The 17,853-nt window shown below is 49.9% G+C and overlaps 1 protein-coding gene across 3 annotated transcripts in view; it reads left to right on the top strand.

Moving 5' to 3' along the window:
- Positions 1-524: 524 nt before the first annotated feature.
- The window catches only part of RIPOR3 (RIPOR family member 3), a 40,899-nt gene continuing 23,570 nt past the window's right edge, over positions 525-17,853 (top strand). For 2 of the 3 annotated variants that reach the window (XM_041417829.1, XM_041417827.1), the window contains exon 1: positions 525-651. The gene's annotated coding sequence lies outside the window, so the exon portion shown is untranslated. The remainder of the gene's footprint in view (positions 652-17,853) is intronic. The other variant, XM_041417828.1, reaches the window with a different exon arrangement.

Raw genomic sequence — 17,853 nt, 5'->3', positions numbered from 1 at the left:
GTGAGGGCAGAGGAGGAGGGAGCAATGGCTGGGGAAGGTGGGAAAGGCGGGATCTGGGCACGGCAGAAGAGGCCGGAGCAGAAGGGGTGAGAGCTGGGGGCAGAGGAGCGGGGGAATGCCGGGGGAATGCTGCAGGGACGGTGTCCCGGGAGCGCTGCGGGTGCGGGGCTGCCCTGCGGGAGCCGCGGAGCCGCTGGAGCGAGCGAGAGGGCGCCCGGGATGCTCCTGGGGAACAGCAGAGGGTCCGGGCCGTGACCGCGGCTCGGCATGTGCTGGAGCCGCCTTCCCAGCCCCCCTGCCAGCGCCAGGGGGGTCGGAGGGGGAGCGAGGGAGAGAGGGAGGGAGGGAAGGAGGGAGGGAAGGAGGGAGGGAGGGGAGCGGAGGGAAGCAGCGAGCGGCACGGAGCCCTCGGCATCCAGCGGCAAGCGAGCGCTCCGGAGCCGCGGCTTCTTGGAAGCGGAGCCCGGCTGGGCGGCGATAAGCGGCGATAAGCGGCGATAAGCGGCGGCTGTCCCGGCCCTCCCGGCCGCCCGCACCCTCCGCGACAGCCGCGACAGCAGCCGCGACAGCCGCGACAGCCGCGACAGCCGCCACGGCAGCGGAGCCGAGCCGCGCTCCGCGCCCGCCGGCCCGAGCGCAGGTGGGGCACAGGTAGGGCACAGGGCACACCTGGGCACACCTGGGCACGGAGCGGGGCTGCGGGGAGCGAGGCACCCTCTTCGCCCCCAGGGAGAGCTGCGGTGCCGGCAGGGGACATTACCTGGCGGGGACACGGACACCTGAGCCGGGATGCGTCACCTGGGGGGGATGTGGTCACCTGCGGGGGGATGCGGTCACCTCCTGGGGGATGCGGTCACCTCTGGGAGATGCGGTCACCTGCGGGGGGATGCGGTCACCTCCGGGAGGATGCGGTCACCTGCGGGGGGATGCAGTCACCTCCGGGGGATGCGGTCACCTCCTGGGGGATGCGGTCACCTCTGGGAGATGCGGTCACCTGCGGGGCAGGCGAGCGTCCGTAAGTGGGCAAGCCTCAACGGATGCCGAGGCTCCTGCAGAGCTGCAGCCGCGCAGCGAGGCTCGGTAGCTTTCTGTCCGGGGGGAAAACATTCCCGGCAGGAAAACCCCGGAACCCCGGCAGGACCGCACCTGGCTGGGGCAGGTGGAACAGTGAGAGGAGCAGGATGAGGTTTATGCCATCCCATAGCGTTTGCCTTTTGGAGGTGTTGTTGCATGAGCTGGTTGTGTTTTGCTTAACTCTGTCTGTGCAAAGATTACATTTTATTTGCCTTCTTTTTTTTTATTGCTTATTCTAGTAAATACAAGTTGAGGTTTTGGGTCACAGCCCAGTTACATTTTGATTCAGACAGAGTTTAATTTCCCCTTTTAAAAAGTGTTTTAAATAAGTTGGGCCATATGGAAGTAGAGCTGTTAATCAACCAAAGAAACTTGAAAGAGTTTGAAAAATAAGGTTATATATTTCTGGAGCCATTTCTTGAGTATTGAACTAGCACCAGTACTCAAACTCCTGATTCAGTCATTTCCGTTGCTGGGATCAAGACTTAATCTGTCCATACCTGCGTTTTCACAGCTGCAAAATAGGAATTACACCTATTGGAAAGTCCTTAATTAAAAACAAGAAAAGCAGAGGAAGATCATTTCCAAGGGTAGTAAACAGTGCAAAATATGTGTGAGGGAATGTTGCATGTTGAATGGAGAGGCTCCCCAAGGATGCCGTGGCTGAAGGAGTGTGCAGGGAGGAGCTCCTCTCTGTTGTGTTCCTGTGTCATGCAGCTCATCCCTTCCCTGCTGCTGCTCTGAATCCTGCACGGTGACTGACACAAGCACCACGTGCAGCAACGCAGGAAAAACTGCACAGACCCTGCCAAAATGGGCTGGAGCTGTCGTGGAGTGGCAGGCACAGCCTCTTTATGCCCCAGGTCTGGAGAGAGATGCAACACGTGTGAGCTGGTAGAGCACATTAACCTGGCAGCATTCTCCTTCAGTCAGAGCCTGGATACCCTCTGGGGGAGTGGAAGGGCTTCCCTGAGCTGGCAGCTCCTCATCCTGAGCCAGGGCTCCGTGCTGGAGGCAGGCAGGAGCTGCAGGGGGGTCTGTCAGCAGCACGGGCAGGCTGGGGAGAGGCAGGCCAGGAGGGAGTTATGTAATGGATTCCCAGGGGACAGGGCAAGGATGGGGTGGTTTCCTTCTGCCAGGACAAAGAACAGCTGCTCGACAATGCTCTCCCCAGCCCTGGGTTCCTGTGGACAACGCAGGCAGGGAGCTGGGATCCTGTAACAGCACATCCACCAAGGCCACTTTGCTCCCTTCCAAGCTAATTAATTCCTTCACAAATGCTCCTTTGCAATATCCCCATAAAGAGTCTGAGAAATGGACTAGAGCCACTCTGGCTAGAAAGGGAAAGCAGGCTCAGTCTGTGGGGAGGGGAAAGCTGTGATCCCCATTGTGATCCTCGTGTCTCTCAGGGGTCTGAGGAGTGACAACGTGGGGTTACAGAGCACCAGGACCAGGCAGAGGTTCTGGGTATAAAAACTTATCCAAGACAAAGCAAGGGAGGGGGAACTGTCTCAGAAGGGTTATTAATTTGTTCCTTTTGGATGAAATAGATAGAAAGACTGGAACTGAAAGAGATAATTTCTGTAAAATAGTAGGTTTAATATTATTTGAATCTGCACAGTTGATCTCAGCCAAAAGGCTGAGGAAGAGGGAGCAGACAGAGTTGAATTGTCCAGACTGTTGTTGGCCAGCACTGGATTTTGGAAGGTGATTGGCTGGTGACAATCCAGAATTCCAGACAGGAGTTGTGCAAAGGACATCAGCCAGCCTTTAATGGCTACAGGTGCTCGGGGCCCTGGCTGCAGTTCCTGTCCTCGGACGCTGCCTCCAGAAGCACAAAAGGGACATACATATTTATGAAATACCAGGTTTTATCCACTTTTTCCAACTTTTCCATTTCTGCTGCCAGTTTATTCTCCCTGAGGACAGACTGCTTTAAACCAGTATGTCTTCAAAGATAGAATGCCTGAAAACTATTGTTTTTATTCAGTTCAACTTTTTAGGGCAAAAAACTTGGTTTTCAGACAGACAAGGCATTTAATCACCAGTAATTCAGAAGATCAGAACATTGAGACGATCTTGTCATTAAAACAGAAATACCCTAAGTGTAGTTAGCAAACAGATTCATATGTAGCTGCTCTAGATGTGAATTTAGCTGCTTCAAATTATATAAAAACTATTTTATGGAGAACATATGCAATCATTATTGGGACAGTAACTGTGTCAGTGACATTGTATTGCTCATTCAATATGTTCTTTCCATGAATCCATCCCTGATCTGCTTGATGAAGTAGCAAAAATCTACTTCCATTGTTTCCATAATGTAAAATCTATTGGTCCTCAAGAGCTTGAAGGGCTGCATGTTTTGGGAAGAACGTTTTCACTGGAAGAGTGCTCAGGGAAGTTTGGAGTGCCCATCCCTGGAGGTGTCCCAGGAATTCCTGGAGGTGCCACTCAGAACCCTGGGCTGGGGACAAGGTGGGGATGGGGCACAGCTTGGATTTGGTGTTCTGGAGGGATTTCCAACCTTGGTGATTCTGGGATTCTGGGATTCTGGGATTCTGGGAGGGGTAGCTGCTCTTCCTGGGGCAGCTGAGTGTTACAGCCCCTTGAGGGGTTTTGGCCTCACGTGCTCCTGCAGGTCAGGTGTGGAATGGTGAGGACACAGCAGGGGTTGTGCAGTGCTGGAGAGAAGAGGCCAACATCAGTCTGGCCCCATTGCATGCTGTGTTTATGATTAGGGGATGAACCTTGCTCCTCTCAGCTGGGTCATTTCTTTATTTCACACGGTAGGAACAGCAGTAGCAAAGCACTCACCATTTTATTTCAAAAACCCTGGCTTACAGACCGTGTTTACCATGAGAATTTTCTGTAACCATTGTTGAAATGCTTTAAAATTGCAGTTTTAAGCTCTGCATAAATATCCCCAGGTGATGCTGTGTGTGCCTGGGGAGGCAGCAGGGGTGACCTGCTCACGGATCCCTCTCTGCTCCACCTTCTTGCAGACAGAACAACAACATCACTTTCTTCTTGCAGGATAGTTAATGCTCTGGCCCAGAATTACAGCACCAGATGTGTTGCCACAGAAACAATTTAAAGGGAGAAGGAATTGTGAGCAAATTGTCTTTCTTGTGGAAAATGTTTGAGAGCCTCTCCTTGGTTTCCCTGTTTCTGTCTATGTGCAGAGAATCAGGGACAGTTTTGCTTTTGTTTGGTACATCTGCTATTGGTTTAAAATTCTCTATACAGGGTTGAAAATTGAAAAATATTCTATTATGGGCATGACTTATGTACCTCAGAGACATTTTTTATTAAATCCTGATTCATTTTTAGAAACTTTTTTCCTTTAAAAATGTGCTGTGTGCTAGCTGATTTACTTACCTCCACTTGCAACATGCTTTGCAAAATATTTCCAGTCACAGTTGTTTCTGTGAAAGGGAGAAAACATTTGACTTTATAGTTATCCCAGATTTGGATGCTGAGAATTAGGATCACATTCTCCTTACTAAAACTGACATGCTGATGAAAAGAGGGAATGTTTACAGGAAATATTTTTATTTAATTTTGCCTAGGAAGCCTTAAAGTAGCCAAAGCCCTTGATTTTAGCTAGCATTTCTTGTTCTCAAACCAGTGGATGCTCTATTCAACACACTCTTTTCTCAGCTGTTATGAAAATAACATGAATAATACTATGAAAAATTCTGAACAAAATGCAATGTGAATTAGCTTAACATGTTCCTTTGACATTTTTGACCACAGCATAACTGCTTTATCCTGCAGGTTTGCATTCTGTTTGGGAACAGTAACGAGAGGAACATCCAGGAGGGTCCCAGCCCTGGCAACATTTTAAAAAGGCCACAATCCAGACCTAAAGAGCCTTGTTTCCACAGCTCTTTGTGCTTCATGCATTTGGGAGGTCTTTGTCCCTGCACATTTTGAAACACTGCTGGCTGTGGAACTGAAAGAGCCATAACTGGTTTATCTTACCAAAAGCCAAGGGGAAGTTTGGGTCTCTTTGGAGTGATGGAAAGGTTTGCCATATGCAGTTGTGTGCACGATGCTGCCCATGGTTTGGCAGGGAATGGACACACAGGGTTATCCTGAGAAACCTCCTGTCCTTATTTGTGTGTTTAGCATTCCCCTCTGTGACAGTTATGATTATTAAATCTATTTTCTTACAGCCAGACTTTCAACTGCCCCTGAGTCTGGAAATGCGCAATTTATTCCCTTTTTTTACTCATTCCCGTACAAATCTGGGATCTTCACTTCTCCTTTGATGAAAATTCTTTCTGACAGAAATACATCCAGGTATCCCTGAGTCAGGAGCAGTCTCTTGTGCTTTAGAAAGCAGTCGTACCTTATTCCAAGTGTCCTGCCAGAGCCCTGGATTGCAGCCTGGGAGCTCAGCAGCTAGGCTGCGTGCCACGTCCCACACCGGAGTCCTGGCAGCTCCACAGGCATCCACATCACCCTCCAAGATCTGCCAGGCCGATAAGAATCTCATTTCTCTCTTGCATTCCTGCTGCAGGCGCAGCTGCAGCGCTGGGCGTGGGAGGAACGCAGAGCTGGGGCTGCAGCCTGTGCGTGCCCAGGTCAGAGCTGAGCACAGTGGGAGCGTGGCTGGGGATGTGCAGCCCTGCAGCCCTGCAGTCCTGCAGCCCTGCAGCCAGCTGTCTGCTCTGGGAGCTCCCTGCGTGCAGCCAGCCCTTGTGCCCTTGATCAGTTCACATCTCTGCTCTTTGATCCCGTCAGAAGGCAGCTTGCTGTTTCCTTAGGCAGTGGAGCTTTCCCAGACAGGCATTGTAAACTGGAAATATAGGTGCTTGTAATTTTCTTAAAAACCTCCTTTGGGCTTGAAATGTCTTGTGCTTGGTTTCAGTCCAGTGTTGACTAAGACTGGAAAGTGTGAATAATGTCAGTTCAGCTGTATTTGAGTTATTGAAATGAATTTTAAAACGATGTACTTTCCACTTACATTGTTCCATAATTCTCTGCACTTACATAACCCCTGTTTTATTATTGAAATTGCTACAGGCTTGAAGGGGGAAATATAATTTTCCAATACTGGGCCTGAACAGATAAACAGGGAGGCAATTCCAAGGCTTCAGTGTGCTTTAAAATCTGAATGTTTCTGCTTTAATATTGGTGTGAATAGGTTTGTACTTTTACTAGTGCAGAAGAAACAGCACCTCCATAACCTTCCCCTTCCCTGGGCACTGAATTTCTGAGATGTTTCCACTACGTAATTGAAATTTCACAAAGAGAGTCTCGAAGATTTCTCCAGATTGTAAGGAAGGATTTTGTTTGATGAGCTCTGTAAAGTTAAAATAGCAGGCCAGGCTTTTCCAAAGGGATATTCCCAGTGCAGCTGTGTGAGCCAGCACTGCAGCCCAGGGCATGTGGCTGAGACTTGATCTGGACAGAAAGCTCAGTGGCTTTGCTGAAGTTTTGAAGGCGAGTGGTTTGTAGCAAGTTAGTGACCTGGTTTTTAGAATGGCAGAGAAGAGAAGAGCATTTACAGTGAGTGGATCACGTGTGGAAATGCCTGGGTTTGGGTCCTGCAGTAACACACAGCGTTCTGTCAGTTTGTTGTAAATGTAACTGCACGTTTCTTTGGGCTGTTAGTGCAGCTCTAATGCCCAGATGGATGGAAAGGTGTCACTGTTGCCTGAAATGGAGCCCCAGACACTGACCTGGAAGGTGAGGCCTCCTCTGAAGAGCCCTGACATACAGAAATGTTCCTTCAGTGGGACAATAGAGCTGCCCTTTGTGTAACTCTGCTGAGGTCATTGGAGCTCCTTCCTAATTCCACTGGGGCCGAGCTGTGCCTCTCCCTTTTTCTGAAGGGTTCACATGCCAATGTGTTGTGCAACAACATAATTTGTTAACAAATAAAGAAGAATTTAAATAACCTTACAAAATCGGTTTGGGCATCCCGGCTGCCTGCAAACAAACAGCAGAAGTGCAAAACATTTAAATGGCAATGCAAAGTATCTCAAAATTGCTTGAGCTTGGGTTCTTCAAAAACAAAACCACAACTGTAAGGAGAACATGCTCTGCAGGAGAAGGCTCTGGATGAGAACACACACTGCATCTTCTGGGCAGGTCTCCACTCCAGACATCATTTCTGTGCTCTTTTCCCCAGAGCTGTAGTAACACATGATGAATCTTTTCCCCGTGTGTGTATGTGGGAATTTGACTACTTTTAGTTTCATTTAGAGCAATAAGTGAGGATACTTTGACCTGTAATTGTCAAGTTATATTTACAGTACAGTAAAACTGTATCTTCTTGTAAAATATCTGCTTGAGGAAGCCAAGTCATACGGAGCAGAACTGCAGGGTTCTGTCAGGACATGGAGCACTGCCTGCCCTGCTGCTGTAATTGTGTCAGTCTGGATTTAGGCCTGGCTCTGCATTACTGCATTGCTGGAATCCCTTGTCAGTATGTTTTCTACCTGAATGGGCATTTCTGAATTTGGAAGATAACCCAAGGGTGCTTTTGTGCCAGGTCCCTGCTCTGTGCCCTGTCCAGGGCAGCTCTGGAGGATCCCCAGTGGGAGTTCAGAAGATCACTGGCCCATAGATGCTGAGTAAACCAGTCCAAGGTCTAAGAAAAACTCCTTGTGATGCTGAAAAATAGGAAACACTAAGCAGATGTGTTAGTTGCAGTAAAAGCTTTGGGTCCTCAGGGAACAAACAATTGGGTTCAGAGTCTTTGAAGAAGTCTGAGACAGAGAGCTGATGGATTTTCTTGTGCACAAAGCTGAAATGCATTTTCATGAGTGACTCTTGCCGTGTTTGTTGATGGTATTCATAACATTTCAAGGGACCTTAAATTACATTAGCTTTTGGCCTAAATGTTGAAGTGGTTTGATCTTGACTGATCTTGCTGAGCAGCTTCTGCTTAGCACTTCCAGTTGTGTCTGCCTTTTCCTTCCAGGGAGCAGCTCTGGTGTGCTCGGGCTGGGTGCTCTGGGGGCCCTGACATTTCCAGGAATTTGTTATCTCTGGCAGAGGCCTCGGCACTGGCACTGTCAGTCACTGATAAGTGGCAAAGTAAACATGTTGCTGATGAGACAGTGCCCCTTCAGTGGCCGAGCACCAGCCTGATTCCATGGCTCCTCCAGAGAAACGTTCTTCTGCCACCATTAATTGTTTAAATTGTCTTTGCTGTATGATTCTTGTTATGACTTATCTACCTCTTGCTCCCTTTCAATGCAGAGGGTCTTTTTCTTGTGTGCAAATTTCAGTCACGTTAGAGCCATCACTTCCTAGTCTTGCTGAAACACTTCTGAAATTATTTAACTTCTAATGAGTGTGAAAAGAGAGTTTTCACCAGACCCTTCCCATTTGCAACACCTGAAGGAAGCAGCAGTGACAAACCCGGGCTGGGAGGGCAGGGTGTGCAGGCCAGGCAGGGCTCAGCCAGCCTCAAGCACAGCCACCCTCCTCTGCAGATGAGCTCAGAGCTGCTGTGGGGAGCTCTCCCTGGCACACTTGCAGGAGAACAGCTTCAGAAAAGCCACGTGAAACAGCCCTTGCTGGGGTGTCCTCTTTAGGCTGGAGCAGATTTAAGGGGCAGCAGTCCCTGTGGGTTTTGTGGAGTTTCCTGGGTAGGTGATGCCCAGAAGTCAGTACACAAGTTTGCCCCCTCTGATTTTATAACTTTCCAGAGAGTGTTGCTGTGATTCTGTTTAGGTTTGAAACAATCCAAAGCTTTCTTCTAGGCAGGGCCAGACTGACTAAACTTGAATATCTGGTTTAAAAGTAGATGTAGTCCAGTTTAGACTGCATTTTCCTCAGCTGCTCTCAGCACTATTTGTATCCTAATGCACATTAGTCTTTCAGCTGTTTCCAAAGCCATCTCCTTTTGAATGTTTAATATCTAAGAACCAATTAGTTCCATTTTGTTTTCCTTGGATAGTTTGCAATTAAACATTCTTTTAAGTGGGCTTTATTTAGCTAATTCCATCACAAAAATAAGCTCTAAGGGAATGAAGAGAAGTTCAAGCTAGCCAATGTTTATTTTTATTATTAATAATTTATATTATGGGAGTCCCCAAGGGAACCAGGGCCCCACTAAACCCAGTTTCCTCTGCATGTAGTGACTGTGTCTCACAAGAGTTTATTCAGCAGAAGATTCCTTTTTGCTGCTGTGGCTCAGTGCAAGGGACCTGCTCCACACTGCAGGGGAAGGGCTGATGAAGAGCACATCAAAACAAATCAAGAATCATTGTTTTAAAGAAGCTTAAGCTAGGCACCAGAGGGAGAATCTGATGCATCTTTTCTAAAAAAGAAAAAAAAGCCACACTTATGTATTTTTCCAGCCTGAGTGCCAAGTCATGACCTCCAAGGTCTCATTGATCATCTCTGAAGTGATGGCAGTGCTCCCAGTGGCTCTGGGGGAGCGAGACTGGGCAGAGGAGTGATGCTCCTAAAAGTGTTATCTCCTTCTGAACTAGCAGCAGGAGACTCTGTGTATTCCAAAAACACACTGTTGGGCAGAGTTAGTTTAAAAAATGCTCTTGTTAAGTCAGATTCCTGTCAGAAGTTATGGTTTTCACAGCCCCTGATCCTCCAGAATTGGTCTGCTTCATGTTTTACAGAAGCCTTGAGAGGAGCAATTGAGAGTCCCCTCGGAGCTGCTGAATGCAGAGGTGACCAGAGGCAGCCCTGGGCTCTGTAAAGGCTCAGAGGGGTCAGAGCAGATCCCTTCCCCTGGGGCATCCTGCTCCCTGCTCCTAGACATGGTTTTGGGGTGAGCAGGGCTGTGGGGGGCGAGTGCCTCAGTGCAATTTTCCTCCTGGAGGAATCCCCATCCTCCTCCCCTTCCCTTCTGTGGGAGCACCAGCCTTTGCAGCACTCTTTCCATGATTCCAGAGGCAAGAGCTGGACAGGAGTTTCCTGAGCCCACTGCTGTCCTCGTGAGCTCAGCTTGAGGGGGGTGAGACATCTGCTTCCAAGTACAGCCGTGTGCTTGGGATGGGGGCTTTTTCTCTCCACAGAAAAATCACTCGATCTGGCCAATTAAGACACAGATTTTATAGGAGCTAGAGCTGGGCTGTGCAAAGTTCACCTCATTAAAAACAAGCCCAAACCAAATAAAAGCAGAAAATAAGAGTGTAAAAAATGTGGGCCATGAATGTCAGAGCATTTGTATTAGGAACTGGTAAGAAGTGAAGGGAAAAGTACAGACATACCCACATCCATTCAAAGTTCCTGGGTTTTTCCACAAGTAAATAATTGGCTTTAAAGCATAAACCTTTTGTCCCTTCTATTTCTATCTTCTAAGAAATTTTATATACTTTTCCTCTTTTTCCAGTGTTCTTTGGGATACTGATCCTAACCTTCTTTATTTCTGTGGCACAAGATTATCTTGGTAACGTTTATGGGAATAAGCCATGGTTGCCACAGGAAGTGGCTGGATGGTCCAATTCCTAGAAAAGAGACAGTTTTCCTGGTCAGACAGGTAAATGACACAGGGTGTGTCCCACTCCAGGAGCACCAGGATGCTGTGATTCACAGAATTCAGGTTTTGGAGATAACAAATGACATGCTGTTGGACACCAGCCCTCGCTCCTGCTGGAAGTTTGTAATTTGATTTGGTTAAACACCCTTCCCAGTGTCATAATGAAAGCATTTATCTGTCCATCGTGGTGCTGCCATTGAAACTTAGCCTTGGGACTTTCCACAGCCCTAAGGCTGAGATCAGGGACCTTCCTTGTGTCATAATGAACCCGGAGATGGCTCCAGCATGGGCAGGCTGGCTGGAGACAGGACCACACCTGATGAGAGTTTGTAGCACACACTGAGGCACAGGCTGGGGAAACCAGGGACACTGGGGTCTGTGTGGCACAGGGATGTGGGGTCTGTGTGGCACAGCAGGGTCTGTGTGGCACAGTGGGGTCTGTGTGGCACAGTGGGGTCTGTGTGGCACAGGGATGTGGGGTCTGTGTGGCCTGTGTGGCACAGCGGGGTCTGTGTGGCACAGCGGGGTCTGTGTGGCACAGCGGGGTCTGTGTGGCACAGCGGGGTCTGTGTGGCACAGCGGGGTCTGTGTGGCACAGCGGGGTCTGTGTGGCACAGCGGGGTCTGTGTGGCACAGCGGGGTCTGTGTGGCACAGCGGGGTCTGTGTGGCACAGCGGGGTCTGTGTGGCACAGCGGGGTCTGTGTGGCACAGGGACAGTGGGGTCTGTGTGGCACAGGGAGGGTCCTTGGGGCTCATCATTGATGAGGAGGAATCTCCCAAGGCCAGAGCTGGTGGGATTCAGTGCCAGGCAAGTTTTGCTTTGTCCCAAGCACAGGAGCCTGTGCATCCTTGCAGACTGCCGTGCCTGGCAGGGGTTTGGGAGCCAGGCTGGGCTTTGGGAGCTGGAGTCTCTCCAGGCAGGCTGAGCTGGCCCTGCAGGTCTGGCAGCTCAGGGGGCCAGCCTGGCAGCTCCACCTGCCTGGAGTGCAGCCCTGCAGTGTGTCAGCCAGCTGGAAACTGAAACCAGGCAGGCCTGTGCTCCCGAGCCAGCTGGAAATGGGGGAATTGTGCTGTGCCCCCCCAGCAGGGAAGGCAGAGGGCTCCCAGCCCCTGGGGAGTGAGCACAGAGCAGGGGGCACAGCACCGGGCCAGGGGCACTCACTGCAGCTTTTCTGGCTCCAAAAGGCCTCAGAGGGGTGCACAGCCAGCTGGGACTCCCACATTTCCATCAGGGAAAGGGCTCAGCCATGCTGAGCTCCCCCAGGGCTCCCTGGCAGCCGCTGCTGCTGCTGGGAGGCACCGAGAGGCCACGGCACCGTGTCTTGGAAAATCATTTCCAGGTCATTAACTGGGTCAGGCCAGCTCCTGCTGCCGGGATCTGCTGGGAATCTGGAATAAATGGCTGATTGATTTCCTCTGGATGTGCATGCTGCCGCCGAGAGCAGAACTTGGAGCTGCGTGCTGAGATGGAAAGTGATTGGAAACACAGGAACATTTGGGGTGCTGCTCGGAAAGCAGCTCGCCCTGGACTTGAAATGTGAGTCCTGTGTTCAAAGAAGCCCCAGAAATGGGGCCATCAGAGCTGACCCCAGCACGGGACAGGCTGGCTGAGAGCACTGCCTGTGACAGTCAGATTTATTGCTGCCTGGACTCCAGAATGCCATTTCCAGAAGCTGGCAAGGAGCTTTGGGAGGGCCTCGTGAGCAAAGCAATAACTTGGATCAAAGCTGTTTATCTGATTTTCTTTCAATGGCCCATGTATGGCTGGAGGAAAGAATGTCAGATGTGCAGTACTTAAATATCTGTTCAAGAGCTGAATCTGCATAGGTGAAATTTGCAGAAGTACCAGAACTAGTCACACACTGAAGTCCTGTCTTTAAACAAAGCAAGCTCTGAATGTAACTCTTATTAAAAATCAATTGAAGTAGCTCTTAAGAGCCTGAAGTACCTGTGAGAGTGGGAATTATATTCCTGAACCATTTGGCATTTTCAGAACATGACCTGGCAGATGTGAGTTTGGTACAGAGTGAAGGGCCCACCTCACAATCTGAGTCAAACAGGCTCAGGTCAGGCAGTCCTGTGGAACATGTGCAGCCACACAGGGGAGCAAAAGCTTCCATCCAGGGCAAAGCTGTGATGTAATTGCTCATGTTGCTCAATCTGAACCCAGCAGGAATGCCTGGTGAATGGGTGGAAGCTGTTGGTGTCCCTTCTCTCCCTTTCCAGCAGCCTGTTTTAGCAGATAGAGCTCCATCCCGAGCACACATCTCCCGTGGCTGTGCCTGCAGGGCTCTCCCCTGTGTGTGCAGGGCAGCTCAGCTCACAGCAGCTCCCAGGTCACAATCCCTGCTGGAGGAACTGCACCAGACCTGCTCTGATTCTGCTGGGAATGCTGGTGCTGGGAGTTCTTGCCACAGCCTGGGTTTGTCTGAAGAAAAGATCCCTGTTTGGGTTAAAATACCCATTTTGAGATGTGTTCTGAGATCAAGAGCACTGTGTGTCTCCCTAATTCAAATTACTTTTCTTCTTTTGAAAGATAATTTTCCTTAGTTCTGCCCATAGCTGTATAAATAGAATGTTTGTCAAACAGCTGAGCAAAAGCACTTGAAACGTAAGGGGCCTGAATGATAAATTTGGAATGTTTATGCAGCACAGTAGACATTGGTCCTGAGGTCAATGGTTTTCCTGAGGAATGCTGGAGAGCAGAGATGGAACTCAGGGTGGATTTTCCCAGGGGATTCAGCCCCAGCCTTGCCCCGGGGTCACTCCAGTGCTGCTTCACCCAGGCTCCATCCCAGGGCTGAGCCTGCCCCTCTCACCCCTCTCATTCTGTGCCCTGGGTGCTTTCCATGGCCAGCCCTGCCGAGTCCGAGGCAGGGGCAGAAATCCCAGAACCTTCCAGGGTCAGGCCAGAGCAGCCCTGAGGCTTTGGCAGGGCTGCACTCCAGAGGGGCAATCTGACTTTTTTCTTTATCAGAATCACAAAAGACAAACGCTGCTGTCAGCTGTGGTAGCCCCCCTCAGCAGCCCCCAGGAGGGGCAGTTAAAGGCACTGCCCCCGGGTTTGGGAACAAGCAAGGAGAAAAATACCTGTGATTTCATCAATGTGATGCAGGCAAACATAGCCCAGCTTGTAAAATCAGTCTTAAAGCCAAAGCTTTTTGGTGTAATTATGCTAGGGTTGTCTTTTCACCCACGGAGTGCTTGCAGTATATATTTCTTTCAGCTAAAACTCTGATCCTGATAGAATTCCAGCAGCAAAGCTGTTATTCTGTTAGAATTTGTAATACATTCAGGGAAGCAGAATGGAAACCTAGGAGCTCTGACTGACTTTTTTTTGAAACAGCTGATGATAAGTTGGAATCACATCCCTAAAGTCCAGGGAAGGTCTCTGAAGGCCCTAAATGTTCATGTACTGAATCCCTGCTGGTTTTGGTTCTGTGCTCTCAAAGCTGGGTCTCAGCAGAGGTGCTGCAGGACCAGCACAGCCCACTGTCACCTTTGTTTGGCTGCCATGAAGGGAATTTTATAAAACCACACTGGAAAAGACATAAATTCCAGGTGACAACTCTGCAACAAACTTATGTGCTCGGCTGTGCACGGGGAGTCTCCTGACAGGCACAGATCTGAGCCCCAGTTTCAGCAGGAAGGCTCCAGTCCCTCCAGTAAACTGTTGGGCTTCCCAGATCCTGAATGAAGTATGATGTTGTGACAGTACAAAATGAAATGAACTCTCTTTGCTTCCCACAGCTAGAAGATAAAATCACTCTCTTGTCCTTCCAAGCAAAGCGAGTGCAATATTTACAAATGCAATTATTTACAAAAATAACAAGGGTCTGAAGGCACAAGGAGAAGGTCTGCCCAGGCAGTGGAAGGCAGGTTGCCCTGATCACAAAACAGTCTCAAGGGTGACCCTCAGGCACTGAAGTCATGAGCAGCTGATGTCTGGCAGTAATTATTTCTACAGTGACAATGCTTTGATTTCAGCCTGGCTTCAGTGGTGCCAGTGAAGAGCAGGGCTGCCCATGGGTGAGCTCTGAGCCTGCCCAGGGCCCACCAAGAGCAGCTTGGACACAAACACAGCCAGGAGAAAGTGTCTCCTACCCACTGCCCACAGCTGGAGCATCACAAACTTTAGGGAAACATGAACTCTTTCCTCTAGCAGGGATTCACCCAGTGGGGAGGCCAACACAAAATCATGGCCACTCATTTAAAGCACAAAACACCAGCAGAAACATTTTGCAAGTCGGTGAGTCATATTTTCCTCACAAAACTGTTGAAACCATTGTGCCCAGAAACAATTAAAGATGTGAGCAGGGCTGGAAAAGCTTAGCCACAAACACAAACAGACACCATGATTTTGTTTGTAGGAGGGGAAGGTCACTTGGCTCCAGGAGCACCCTGAGCCTCAGAGAGAGGAGCAGAAGGGGCAGCTTGTGTGTCCTGGCTGCCAGGACACTTGGACACACCAAAATCTGTCCTGGCACACAGACCCCTGAGACAGGGCCACACGAATTTAATCTGAAAAAATTCTGCTTTGACTGCAAGATGCATTTCTGAGCCCCGAATTGCACAAATCCCCCCTGTTGAAGCACCCCAGCCAGGGGCCCTGGCAGCTGGGAGCTGTGCCCAGGCTCACCAGCTTTGTCAAGCCTTCTCCAGACCCCGTGGCCCTTCCAGCAGTTTGGGGTTCCAGCTGCCCCTGGCAATAAACTCCTTTATTCTGCTTTTATTCTGCATGTGCAGCCCTGGCTCACTGCTGTGCTCACCTTGCTGCTCCTGGGCAAGAGTGAAAGGGAGGAGGTTCCTCTGCTCCCCAGGGCATAATCCTGGTTTTATGGGGTTTGGACTCTCTGGCTGCACAGCAGAGGTTTCAGGTTGGGAGGCAGATTTGAGCTGAGCTTTGTCAGGGTCCTTATCTGATTTATGTCTCCTAAAGGGAGGGTAGAGTTTGAGATGGGTCCAGATGCTTTTTCTCAGGGGCACTTGTGTAGCTCAGCACTTTTATACAGACACTCCAGCTAGCAAACCCTCTGTTTAAACAACTGCATTTATAAGTCTTTCTTACAAATAAAATATTTTATTGACATCCAGCTTATGGTCCTCTGCTCAGGAGTGTGAAATGAGCCATAGGATTTCTGGGTCACCACGAAAAATCCATGTGCAGGGGGGTATCAAGAGGCACTGGCATTTTGAAGCAATAACCCCTTGAATGGTGCTTCATTTAAATTCTCTTCATTCCCAGGGAGGTGGAGGATGTGCTTGTGGGCTGCTTTTGAGAGGGGCAGTGCATTGGGGCAGGACAGGGCAGGGGCAGTGGCCTTGGGCACTTACAGAAAGCAAACCACCCCAGAGGGGCTGACAGGATTTTGGCCATGCCCGTGTGAGGGCCAAGGCATGAATTGAAGCAGTGCTTCTCCTGGAAATCCAGAATTACACTGCATTTGCAAACACATGTGGTCAGATCCAGGCAATCTGGGCAGTTTCAGAGTTTTGGGGGTCTGTTCATTTCCCACAGAGTCCTTCACATCTAGAGCTCAGTGCCACAGCTTTTACTTCAGGAGTCTTCTCATAATTTTCCCCTTTCTGTTGCCTGCCAAGGGTCTGCCTTGTTCCATATCTGTGTGCTCCCAAGGCTTTCAGAGTCATGTTAGGCAGGCTTTAGAGCAGCTGCTCTTTCCTCCTCCCTTATACCCATGAACTGAATTTCCCAGGTTAAAAAGCTGAAAAATAGATCCTGGGAATCTGGCTTAGCCTTGATGAGGGATGTGGTCAATAACCACAAGGCTATTCCTTTTATTTCTTCCTTTAACAGCTTGTTATGCAATTACATTTTTCAGTAAGTTGCATGCTTTCTTCAGGCTAATGATCCTTTTGATGGGGTGACAGTTCACAGACTTACAAACATCTGAAATCTAGAGGGAAGGATGGAAAATATTTTGAAACTTCAGCTGAGATATGATGCAAGTCTGAGCTCTGATGAAGGGTCTGAGGGGGATCTTTTCAAAGCACGACAATTAAGTGCTGTATGGTTTGATTAAGGCTGGGGGAGAGGCACCTGAATTTTGTGTGACAGATTTCTGTGGGTCCTCCTGAGGCTCTGGAGTCCCACGGGCTCTGCTCCTCTGGCCTGGCCATGCCCAGCCCCTCTTTGCTTGCTCAGCAGGTTGATGACAGAGCAGGTTGGCTCTGTGATCATTGTCACAGCTTGCTCTGCAGGGCTCTGCCTGCTTTTCCCAGGTGTTTTCCTGAGCCTGGCACAGCCCACAGAACAGGCAAGGAGCTGGGAGTTTAAACCCAGCCCAGGGAATGATGAGAGGCTTCTCCTGAAGAGGCAGGATGTCTGCTCCTGGAGATGCAGGACAGCTTTTGTCCCTGCTTTGGGTCCCCAAAGCCTGGGCCCTGCAGTAACTCCCCGTGCTTGTAGACTGGCCCAGAATTAGCAACACACTCTGAAACCCCCAGGGATGAACTGAGCAGCTCTTTGCAGGCAGCCCTGGCAGGCAGGGAGGAGTTTGCTCTCCACGTCAGTGCAGGGCCAGGGAAGAGCCTTGCACTGACCCCTCTGGGCTGGTGGTGGCCAAGCCCCAGGGCTCCTGGCAGGCTCCAGGACTCCTGGCAGGCTCCAGGGCTCCTGGCAGGCTCCAGGGCTCCTGGCAGGCTCCAGGGCTCCTGGCAGGCTCCAGGCTGAGGGCAGAGCTGCTCCCCAGCACCCACTGATGGACTCGGGGTGCTCCTCACAGCACATTCTGTGATGGGGACAAACCTGTGCATGGAGCATTCAGAGCTCCTTCCTGGACTTTTACTTCTCCCTCCTAACACATCCTCCAGCTTTTTGTTATACCCGGGTTTACTCACTTGGGGTGTTTACATTACACCAGCTTGAGGGGGAAAGGAAGGGAATTTTTCTGTATATGAACTGTCTGGGTGATTTTCTACAGCTGCTTTGAAGGATATGTCTGTTACTTATATTGGGACTTGGATTCTGTAGACATATGGCAGAGAACACAATTCTCCACAAAGCAAAAGAGTTTGACTGATGGAAAACAAGAGAGCAATCCAAGAGAAACCCTGCCAGAGGAGGAGCATGAACCTGAAATTTACTGTTGAAACCAGACTTCTGCCTTGGGCTTGAGCAGCACGCAGCCAACCCCACCACTGAGTGCAGCGTGGCTCTGCACAGATGCAAGGAGCTGCTTTTGGGACCCAGCTGAGTCTGGAGCTTAAGTATTGTTCTGGCATCCACCCTGGTTTGGAAACGCACAGGTTGGCCCCCACTCCTGAAGCACTGGGACAATTACAGGGTTTT

Source organism: Onychostruthus taczanowskii, unplaced genomic scaffold (genome assembly GCF_017590055.1).
Source record: "Onychostruthus taczanowskii isolate IOZ18803 unplaced genomic scaffold, ASM1759005v1 scaffold57, whole genome shotgun sequence".
Classification (NCBI taxonomy): Eukaryota; Metazoa; Chordata; class Aves; order Passeriformes; family Passeridae; genus Onychostruthus; species Onychostruthus taczanowskii.
This window is presented reverse-complemented; position numbering and strand designations above follow the sequence as displayed.